Below are 11,940 nucleotides of genomic sequence, written 5' to 3'. Positions count from 1 at the left end.
GCCACGGCTCACTGCAGAAGAAGCAAATCTGGTTAAAGAACTCATGGAGCTTTACACAAAGTTGGTCTGGATCGAGGAAGAAAAAGGAAAAAATCAACCCCTTGCAATCCAAATTAGATGTGATGTATTTGGATAGAGCTAGAGGTACATATGTAAGATCCAGAGCCAGGTGGATAGAAGAAGGAGAAAAGATATGGCTTATTTTTACAGTTAAAGAAAACAAAGACAAGAATACAATTCAATAGATAGTTTATTAATTCAAGGAGAAGAATATACAGACCCCACACACATTAAAATAGAAATTTTTAACTTTTATAGTAACCTGTTTAAATCCTCTTTCTCAGAACAAAATGCCACAGCTTTTTTTTTTTTTTTTTTGGTAAAATTAGTCATTTGATTCCCAAAATTGATGACAATTTTAAAGAACTCTGTAATGATGAAATAATCATAGAAGAATTTGATTCTGCAATTAAAAACATGGCTTTTAACAGATCACCTGGGCCAGATGGATTAACAACAAATTTCTATGAACATTTTTGGAAAGACATAAAATGTATGTTATTTCAAGCTTTGACTGAATGTATTAATCAAAAAGAGCTGATTGAAACAATGCAACAAGCAGTGGCGTGGCGTGGAGATTTTTTTTGAGGAAGCCAAGTGAGACAAAGCCTGTTATCTGTATTTTTTTAGGGAGTGGGGTACATAAAAGGCTACTTTGCCGTTTGTATCGCTATTTCATGTAACGGACCTGTTAGAGTGCCCAGAGAGCGCTCGTTTTACTTACTTTGAACACCGACACACGCCCTTTCGCTCTCCCACCCTCACTCACTCATTCACACACGTACATTGTCCTCTTGACTTAGCTTAAACATCGTATTAATTAATTCAACCGCCCACTTAAACACACAACCGGCCGCTTCATGCACACTGCTAATGTGCTAACCTCCCTGATTTCATTCAGTGGCTCGAGGATGACGATACTGTGATTTGATTGGTTTGAGGCCAAAGACGGGGTGGCTTCCCTTGACACAGTCTTGGTCAATCACAGATGAGCAGTGTCAAGACCACGGCCTCATCTGATTGGTTAATCATTCTTGTTTTTTTTCACCAAGGGATGCCAACTCTGCTTGGCTTCCTTGCGGACAACAGCGTGCAGTATCGTATTTTCACCACGCATTCGCCACAGAACATGTACGAGGGCGCTGTTTTACACATCGTAAAATGCTCAATAACTAGAGGAGAGGAATAAGGAAGAGATGACAGTGACAAAACATAGAAGAAGTATTGAAACTGTTAAAAAGGAATATTTTCATTAAATCACAGCTACAGTCTAAAAAAGAGAGGAAGCATGGCTTCCCTTGGCCTCCGGGAGAAAACGCCACTGGCAACAAGGTGTAATTAAATTAATCCCAAAACCTGGAAAAGATAAGAGAATTCTCAGTAACCTCAGACCAATAACACTTTTAAACTCAGACAATAACATTTTTACAAAAGTCTTGGCATCGAGACTAAAAACAGATATCCCGAAAATAATCAGTACGACACAATCAGGTTTTCTTAAAGGTTGATCCATCCATAATAATATCCCCCTGGTTCTGGATCTAATAGATTACAAGTTCTTAATCGAGGGGTTTATGCTGTTTTTGGATTTTAAGAAAGCATTGGTAACACTTTCTATGAAGGTCTAGTTTATAATGCATTAGAAGCACATGCATAAGACGTTATAATGCATGTATAATGCTTCATAACTGTCATTATAATGCTGTATAATCATGTATAAGATCTTATACCAAGGTTTATAAAGTATCGCAAGTGTGGGAATAATATATAATAAATCAAGCCCTTATAATGTTTTATACCTGCATACTCAAGTGAAAAGTGTTTAGAATGAAAAATCAGAAGTCCTGGGTCACATTATAACCATCTTTACTTTAGCCAGTAGTAAAGACACACATAGAACTGCTCAGCATAGAACAGACACTAAATTCTAGGTTACAGAAAGGGCGTAATACCTTATAAATATCATTAATATGTTATGGGATGAATTTAAGAGCTTTTAGTAAAGTGACAACACTGCATAAAGTTATTAGCAATTGTATGACATTCTAACACAACAACTAGAATCACTCAGGAGCAGTATTTTGCTGGCTGGAAGTAAAATTTAAGTTAAGAATTAAACACTGTAATGATCTTTAAAACAACTTTATTTTGCAAAAACAAAATATAAAGAATGTTGCACAATCTCTATACATCAGCACAACTGAAATCTAGAAAAAAAAACTTGCATAGCTCACAAATTAAATTTCTTGCACCTGAGAGAACTGAAGAATGTAATTTCTAACAAATAAAACTTGAAACAAACTAGATTTTTGCACATTTAATGTCAACAATGGACACTGTATAAAGTTTTCATCTTTAAAAGAAAAAAAAAAACTTGCATAACTGACAAATTAAAATTCCTGCACCTGAGAGACTAAAGAATGATATTTGTAACATAACAAATTAAAACTTGGAACAGACTAACTTTTTGCACATTAATGTGCAATGAGTAGCAAAGCACCATTCTCTTTCATTTTGCTTATGCGCTCCTTAATCTCAGCTGTAATAGCTGCGCGACATCTGTCCACAAAGGTGGAGAGCTTTTCAGATTTCTCATTGCACTGGCCTAGAGCTCTGTAAGCTTCAGGGGCTGCGAGGTTAAGCTCTGCGATGACTGCCGTTCTGGCGATTGTGTTGTGGTCAACACCTACTTCTTCAAAGACAGATTTCATGGACCCCCCCTCACTGTAGCTTTTCAGCACTGCCTTGTACCTTTTAATGATCTCTCTGCAGTTTTTTACTGAAAGAAAAAAAGATCATCTGTCATTGTGAAGACAATGCATTAACTTGTATGTCCAGTTCATAAAAGGAGAGTACATGATGTTGTATGTATAACATAATGTTGCATCTGAGCAAAATCAAAACAAAGGGGCTGTTAGGTGTATAATAAGAGGCTGTTAGAAACACCTCCCCCCCAACCCCCAACATAACAACAACATGAAGAAGAGCGAGGCATGACTTGAAGTGGTTCTTTCTCAAAATCATGTTGAGCAAATCACTGAAGTTATAACTATCACTGGACATGAGGTACAACAAATGGGAATCCAGCCAAATCAAACTATCTGCAGAATAAGCAAAATATGTATTTTATATATACCATAGCATTTCAAAGTGATATTTGGATGTCTTGTAAAATATACTCCTTATGTTTATTTTGATAATGGTTGTTTTTTATGTGCTCTGAGACATGCAACTAAATATGAATGAAAGATGCTGAACACCTGATACACACTGTCAGCTCCCTCTTTTCACCCCTCCCTCCACACACGCAGACACTCAAGAGTTGTGTTCAAAACTGTTTCCTATCATTGATATAGTGCACAGTTTCATGTATGTCAGCTAAGATGAGTAAGTTTCATGATGAGAGAAATGTTAGATTGTTTTTGAGTCTGTGAAAACTGTTCGTTGTCTGTGGGTGCATTTACAGATACTTTATGTGTGTGTGTGTGTGTGTGTGTGTGTGTGTGTGTGTGTGTGTGTGTGTGTGTGTGTGTGTGTGTGTGTGTGGGGGGGGGGGGGGGGGGGGGGGGGGGGGGGGGGCGCTTGGCAGAGGTTCATAAAAGACCTGACAGAGTATTTGTCTTAAAATTTCTGAACCAAGTGCAGAGTTCACTTTCACTTTCATCAACTTATCAACTGGAGCATTAATGACATACTAACAAAAATTTACTTTTAGGTAAAATACAGTCAGATCGATCTTTTCATTAATCATTATTAGTTCACAGTTTATATTGTTTTTTTGCAAGCACTTCAAACACACAATTAAAACATTCAATTTCACTCATTGCTCATATATAAAACAATCTTACCTCGAACATGACTGGTTTCTGGTTTGGGGCTTCCACTCTACTTTTGGAATCTTTTCTTTAGCCTTTTCTTCTTCCTGGACTCATCTTCCATGGACAAATCAGACAATGGTGAGTCAATGGCTAAGGTTGAAGCAACTTCAGATTCTTCGTCAGAGATGAAAACTCTTTTCACCTGACTGTTGGAAGACTCTGCAATAAAAAAAAACACAAACACAATTCTGAAACATTAATTCATATTTTTTCTTCTTCGTGTTTCTGCTTCTAACAAACATTGTAGAACAATTCAAGATGGTGGTTGTCAAAATTCAAATGCGCTAAAACGCATGTAATAACCCAGGAGCAACACATCCTGGCTAATAATTGATCACCTGAACTAGATGATGGCTCCAACGATCTGTTCCCAGATTTGACTAGTTCCCTCATTAATTCAGCTTTTCTGATCAGTTCACGCTGAAGGTAGTTTTTTATCTGACTTCAGCATTTAGATGGTTTCTCCTCGGAGTCTCCCGCGCTCTCTCTCTGCCTCCAGCTGAAGTTTTATCATGGCCAACTCATGCTTCATAGTCGGAGCTGCTCAACACATGGAGCAAGGATCACAAAAAAGATCTTCTTAAATTTAAGTATTTTAGCTGAAAGCTGCTTGTTATATCAAGTTTGAAACACAATCTATAACCTTTTTAAGCCATGCTGGACATGACTCAACCAGGAATCATCTAACTTTAAATTTTCCAATGTATAAAATGGTTTGAATAAGACTACAAGTTTCAGCTACAACTTATGAGCTTCAATATTGTGAACAAAGTCCACATTTCAAGATGCATTTTGGACAATCTACAAAAAATAAAAAACCTTAGATGGCGATACGTACCCATTTTCTCTTCGTCCACAGCAGGAGTGGAGGCCCTGTTGTCTTTTGGTGGTGGAGGATTCACAGTTCCCCTTCTTGTGGACATGGCTATTCATAAAACATAATTCACCAAGGGTTAGCATTTTAAGCATTATGCTTTGGCTGTTGTTAGTTTGAATATGATTCAAACTTTACAGCAAAATGCTCCCACAGTCACACTAACGTTTGCTTTTTAAACATGTTGGCTGGATTAGCTTTCTCAAGTGGCCTGGATGCTACCGTTTCAGCTTAGCCGACAAAACCTATGCCTACGGACCGTAGCCTTAGACCGCCTTTCTTTGCAAACCTGGTGTCAAGTCAAGTGCGCCTTCTCGCTGTCGTCTTCTTGGTCCCCTGTGCTATGTTCAGGACTAATCAGAACTGAGAGATTCTGGCTTCTGGCAATCAATAAATTTTGTTCATGCTGTAAATACGTTCAATTGCTTGATTTCAGTTCACTTGTATAACCTCTCAGCTGATGTTACCTGCCAACACAGGCTAACTAATTGAGTCAATACAACAGCAATTCACCTTTACATATTGCTGTAGTCCCTGTGTAAGATAAACTAAGCAGCCATTATAATGTATAATTACAAATGGAATTTACGTTGAAATGTTAGCAAAAAACAGCTCTGAAAAGACAGCAGAATTTTAGACTTTAAAGTAACGAATTATAGGTTGGGGAGCCATTCTATTTATTTTTAGCAACTTTTCCCAGCGTAACGATTTGTGAACGCAGCAGTCCCAGAAGGCAATTTGGGGCGCAAGTGGGAGATCGCTGCCCGCTCTTCAGGTGAAGGATGACAACATGGCGAATCTATTGAGTGATGAAATTCGTCGATTAATACGACAAGAAGACATGATACGCAGCTGAAGAAAAATAGTAGCAAAGAAGAGGAATCCTAAAGCGTTGCATGATCTGTTCCACCTGCAAAAGGCCCATGCACTTAAACCTTGTCTCCAAAGCTGATGGATATGTATGGTAAGAAACATTGCTACATTAATTTTGTGCTCAGACATGTTCTCTTTTCACATCCTGTGAACGACTTCGGAGGAGGGAGGGGGAGAAATGAATTCATGAATATCTTTGTATGTATTGTGCAGGATGAGCTACAGTGACTCAGGAGAAATAGAGCTGTGCTGCGCTGTTCATTCAAAAACTTAACTGTCGCAGCAGGTGTGAAGGTAATCCAAGGAGTATCTAGTCCCACCTTCCCGTTGTCTACATTCTCTACAAGTTCTAGTTTTGATAAGAAATGCATTTTCAGGCATAAAATAAGATACTGATCTGCTGTCCTACAGACTTTGAACAACCGCAAAAGTATGACGTGCGGTGTCAAATAACGGCCCATTGTGATAAACGATTTTAAAAAGCTAAGAAAGTATATGTTCTTTACTGGGGTATAATACTACAGTGCAGTTGTGATGTATCTGATTTGTCTGATTGGATGCAGCATGAAATCAGTAACTTACATCCAATAAGGATATTTTTTGTTTTTGATTAAGCTTATCACCTGCTGTAATATGTAACTTGAAATTAAAGTGTAATAAAAGTCTTATGGTTAGAAGTAGACAAATAAATTAGATTTATACATGTAAACATAAAAAAGGCGGGGGAGGTGGTGTCTGTCAAGTGTCTGCATACCCCTCAGAAAGTAGGTAGTTGCGCCCTTGGATTAAACTATTCCCTTGGCTAGAGCTTGAGGACAACCTTACATTTTTTGAATATTAATAATAAAATTATGCTATTGAAGAACATTCATGCTCCAATTTTTTCTTTTAGGAGCTCCTAGTGAAAAAGCTAAGCATACAGCCCTGCCAGCACTGCACAGATGTAATATTTTGTGATTATCACTTGCAGTGTTTAATCTATCCCCAATTAATAATTATTAGCATTATTTTCTTACTCACCTATTAGTTCTTGTGGCAGGAAAGGCCATAGCCAGAAGAGGAGGTCTGTCAGAAGTGGATCCATCTTCTTCAGCTCTCGTAGGCCTCTCAAAAGCCATTTGGAGTTCATCTATCGGTTGGTTTTTTATTTGTCAACATTACCGATTTAAATACCACATACAAATGCTAAAGTCCAAATTACTCATAGATTTGTGATAACCTGTACATGATTTATGTTTTAATTTTTAAATCTAATAATAGCAACCATTTCTGTCAAAGGTATTCTCAGGGACTGAGGCTGAGACAGATGGACATGATGGAGGATGGCGTTGCCAGCAGCAGTCCAACTTTGACGATGATGGCTTCCACTTTCAGAAAGGTGTTGTATCAATGATATGAAAGGGTTTTTAAGCTATAGTGCATGGGCTTAGGTCAGAACTTTGCCTCTAAACATTATATGTGTGCTGCATTCAAGTGTTGTCAGAAAAACAAGTTTCCAACAATTTATTTTGCCCGTATTTCAGTCTCAACTTGTTTGCTACCCAACAGTATTTCTTAAATCAGGAATAGTGCATAATTGGAGATCACAACATACATTTGACATGTATGTGTTAAAGAGAAGACTACTATATATCTGAAGCTCAAAAAAGTCTGCAGTAATTCTCTAGATTTATATTTAAATCAGTAGAACGTATTTTGATCGAGAAGAACGTAACATTTGGAACAATTTACCTGACTGAACAAACTCTAATATTAAACTTCCATCTCTCAAGGTCTACATTGCAGCCATTGACAAACTAAGATACCACAGGAAATTGAAGATTGGTGAACATCATTGCTTTGTGATGTTAGATGAGAGTAAATTCTCTCATAAGAGGAAAGTAAGTAGTGAGTTATAGTTATTTCTTTTGTAAACTACCCATTTGTTGTTTGTTTTTGCAGAGTGATTTTTAAAAAGTAATGAGAAAAGTAGTGTTGTCAAAAGTATCATTTTATTGGTAAATATCGATCCTGAAATTTAGCAAACGATTCAATATAAAGTTCCCCCAGTATGGATAGATCAGTACTCAACATCTTTCCCTAGTTAGACATGTGCTGGCGTCAAGACATACACACAGGCTGCATGCACACGGAGTGCATGCAGCCCCCTCCCTCCCTGAGTCCTGCCTCGTAGTTGAGAGAGAGAGCTTACACTGGAAGGATTAATTAATGTCGATGGCAGTTTTTCGTGTTAAATATGGCAAGTGCGGGACCCTCGCAACTCGTTTTGGTTGAAAAACAAAACGCTAGAAGTGCTGTCTGGAAATACTTCGGTTTTGAACTAGACTCACACCAAAAGCCGCAGGATAGATGCAAGCCGATCTGCAAGCGAAGCAAACGGACTGTGCTAACAAAAGGAGCGAACACAACCAAATTAGCAAAGCACCTCTGTGCAGACACCCTGACTTACACAAACACTTCAGAAAGGTAAGGTTGTTAACTAACAGTATAACTCAAAGTGATACCCCTGGATGGAACAAGTTGGGTCCTATCACAAGGTTTAGGGCAGAAATGACCCCTACAGCAGTGTTTTTGTGCAGCAGAAGCCCAGAGCGCTCGCACCAAACACCCCCTCCCTGCACCTCTGCTGGTTTCCTCTGCACTCAGACGGGGCCATATTTTACTTGACCAAAAACAGAAATAAACGGACTCCCACCAAAAAAATCTGATATCGGTCTGCATTCACGCTTTATTTAGAGAATTTTCAGCGCGTTACTTTCACACAAAGACACCGCTAAATAAGGCTCTAGTTCTCATCGTGTTGCAAAACGGCGCTACCTCCGCTGCAGAGCCACAGCTGGCTATGAGGTGCTCGCCGCTTAGTGTGTCAGTCCGCGCGCGGCGTGCCAGATATAAACAAACTCAGGTAGTCTGCCAGGACAAAGAGACACGATGAGAACTAGAGCCTTATTTAGCTGTGTTTTTGTGTAAAAGTAACGTGCTGAAAATTCTCTGAATAAAGCGTGAATGCAGACAGATATCAGATCTTTTCGGTGGGAGTCCGTTTATTTGTGTTTTTGATCAAGTAAAATCTGCCCCGGCTGAGTGCAGTGGAAACTAGCAGAGGAGCAGGGAGGGGGTGTTTGGTGCGAGCGCTCTGGGCTTCTGCTGCACAAAAACACTGCTGTAGGGGTCATTTCTGCCCTAAACCTTGTGATAGGACCCAACTTGTTCCATCCTGGAGTATCACTTTAAAGCTTGCATCAGGAGAGCTGTGTTGTCTTAGCCAGGGGCGGATCTAGTCATACCCATGTTTATGTGCTCTCCACATCCAGGGAATAATATTGATGACCAAAAAAAAACATTTTGAATCTGATTGGAACATCGGCAAAAATAAAACAGAAGTTTATCATGCACACGCAAAATTATCCAGTGCATGGGCCGTAATCTTTTTATGCAAAGTGTCTTATAATTTGAAAAGTTATTAATCAAAGTATTTTACAGGATATCATGATTGAAAACTCTAACCCTGGCCATGGCGACTATATTGTCAGAAAGAAATTAACTTAGATGTTGTTGTGCTTTACAACTTTACTTTTATGTATACTTTAGTTTATTTCTAAGATTAATAAAGATCATGGTTATTTCAAAGGTCTGAACAATAGGAAACCATACCATTTAAAAAAAAAAAAACTATTTCTCTTTATCTATTAGCATCAGAGTGAACTCGAAGCGGAGAAGACAAAACCTGCAGAAACAACAACACTGTCCCAGCCTAAAATAAATGATGCCATTGAACAGCAGAAAAAGTACGACTCTAAATCACCTGAAGCGAAGAAGCTGAACCGGGCTGTGGCAGAATTTATTTGCCTTGATCAGGTACCTATTTACACGGTTGGGAAACCTGGATTCTGCAGACTTGTCCAGAAGTTAAATAATAAATATTCCCTTCCTTCACGTAATTACTTCATGGACACAGAGATCCCTGCCATGTACAATGAGATAAAAGGTGAAATCCTGGACAGTCTTCATGGTAATCCCTTCTTCTCATGCACCACTGACCTGTGGACCAGCAGGGCCACATCCTGCTTCATGGCAGTTACTCTTCAGTTTATACCTGACTCCTGGAAGATGCAGAACTTGTGTTTAGGCTGTGTTGGGTTGCATTCAGATCACACAGGGGACAGCTTAACTGATCCCTCTCCCCATTCAATGGTACCACCCCCTCGCCTAATTGGAGACTCCATCATAAGAAATGTCTTTTTTTTTTTTTAATGCAACAACGTATTGTTCCCCTGGAGCAGCAGTCTCTGACATCCTTGACAAACTTCCCGGTCCATTCCATTCACTCCTGTCATCTGTCCGTTGAATTATCATTTGCGTCGGCTGCGTGGATGCATCTTGTCGACAGTGCGAGATCACAAAATCAGCGTTCAATAAACTTTTCCATTTCCTTTTCCATTCCAGACAAACTGGGCAGCTGTATATAAACAGTCAATCTGCAGCACGCTGTCCACACTCAACCATGTGATTGACACCATAGACTGTAAAAAAAATGGACGTCTGCTTGCTCGGCTCAAAGTGAGGTCTCCACAAAGACTGCTCCCCCTGGTGACTGGCTGCAGTATAGGTTAAAAAAACGGCTTTCCAGCCATTCCAGATGGGCTGTGGTCAAACTTAAAAAAATCATTACACCTCGTAGAAATGTTTCTCACGTCCGATTGTTGCAGTGATTTGAAGATATCATTTGGCTGTCTTGTATTCAAGTCCTCTTTTTTTGGTTCCATTTTCATTAGTTATACGAGGTTAAAAAAGAGGCTTTATGTAACGTTTAACGATGATTGACAGCTGCCGTTCTCATGTTTTTTTTTTCAGGGATGGTAAAATATGTCGGGAGGTAGAGTCAGGAAGTGATTAGATTCTCGAAAGAAAAAAAATATATATTTGTCACTCAGCTCCACTCAGATTCCCCCAGAATCCCTCATCGTCTCTACTGCACAGACTCTGGCTCCAAACTGCTACAATGGTGGCGCCTGAGATAGCAGTATTTTGGCTTCAAAACCGTACAATGATAAGTGGCGGAGCCACGCTGTCCACTCTATATACCGTCTATGTCTATGGTTTACACTCAAACCGCAGTGCCCCATCTTCCTCTACAGTATAAGACGAATCTAAGACAGAGATCATTTTCTTTGGAGGATATACCCCCACAACGGCCTGCTTTGCAGAAAATCTGGGCCCCTTGCGTTTTAACATTCAGACTAATGTTCGGAACCTTGGTGTCATCCTAGATAACCATTTTAACTTTGACAAGCAGATCAGTGCTGTTGTTAAAGCTAGCTTCTTCCAACTCCGTCTGTTAGCTAAGGCTAAGGCCTACTTTTCACAGGCAGATCTTGAAAATACTATCCATGCCTTTGTTACATGTAGACTTGACTACTGTAACTCTTCATACGTTGGCATGGATAAGTCATCAATTAACCGTCTTCAGCTCATCCACAACGCTGCTGCTCGACTCCTCTCTGGAAAGAAAAAACGTGACCACATTACACACGTCTTCCACTGGCTCCCAGTCTGTTTTCGCATTGATTTTAAAATTCTTTTAATCACTTTTAAAGCCCTCAATGGTCTTGCCCCTCTCTACCTGTCTGAAATGCTACATCTATACTCCCCAACCAGAGCCCTTAGATCTTCTGACCAGCTGCTGTTGGAGGTTCCCAAAACCAGACTCAAGTCGAGAGGTGACAGGGCCTTTGCAGCGGCTGCCCCCAGACTGTGGTAAAGTCTCCCCATCCATATGAGAGCCTCCCCGACCATAGAGATTTTTAAATCTTCCTGAAAGGCCCAATTTTTCTCCCTGGCGTTTCATCGATGAGCTCTTATAAATCACAGGCACCTTAGTTTTTAGTTTTTAAAATTTTACTGTTTTATTACAATGTTTTTCTATCTTTTTATTGTTTTTATTGTTATATTTACTTATTTCTTTGTATTTGTGTACAGCACTTTGATTGACTGCTGTCTTCTTGAAGGTGCTCTATAAATAAAGCTGACTTGACTTGATGGTCCGAACTCCAAACACCTCTACTTGCTCTGGCCCCTCTCAGCCCCAGTGGACATTGCAGCCTCACCATTGGCAAACTCCTCATCCCCATCGATACACTTCTAACTCCTTTACCACTGACAAATGCAGCTCCTTCCTATCATTCTTCTAGTCAAAAATCGACCCCATATACAACTCCTTACACACCACCCCCGTCTATGTCCTTTCATTAAATT

General features: G+C 39.5%; 1 pseudogene; it reads right to left on the bottom strand.

The window, feature by feature from the left end:
- Positions 1 to 2,534: 2,534 nt before the first annotated feature.
- On the bottom strand, positions 2,535 to 4,861 carry LOC141806703 (coiled-coil domain-containing protein 106-like; annotated as a pseudogene).
- Between the last annotated feature and the right edge of the window lie 7,079 nt (positions 4,862 to 11,940).

This window comes from Halichoeres trimaculatus, unplaced genomic scaffold (genome assembly GCF_033239565.1).
Source record: "Halichoeres trimaculatus isolate MK-OKI-2021-1 unplaced genomic scaffold, fHalTri1.1 fHalTri1_scaffold_17, whole genome shotgun sequence".
Classification (NCBI taxonomy): domain Eukaryota; kingdom Metazoa; phylum Chordata; class Actinopteri; order Labriformes; family Labridae; genus Halichoeres; species Halichoeres trimaculatus.
Note: the sequence above shows the minus strand (reverse complement) of the source record. Positions and strands in the feature narration are given on the sequence as shown.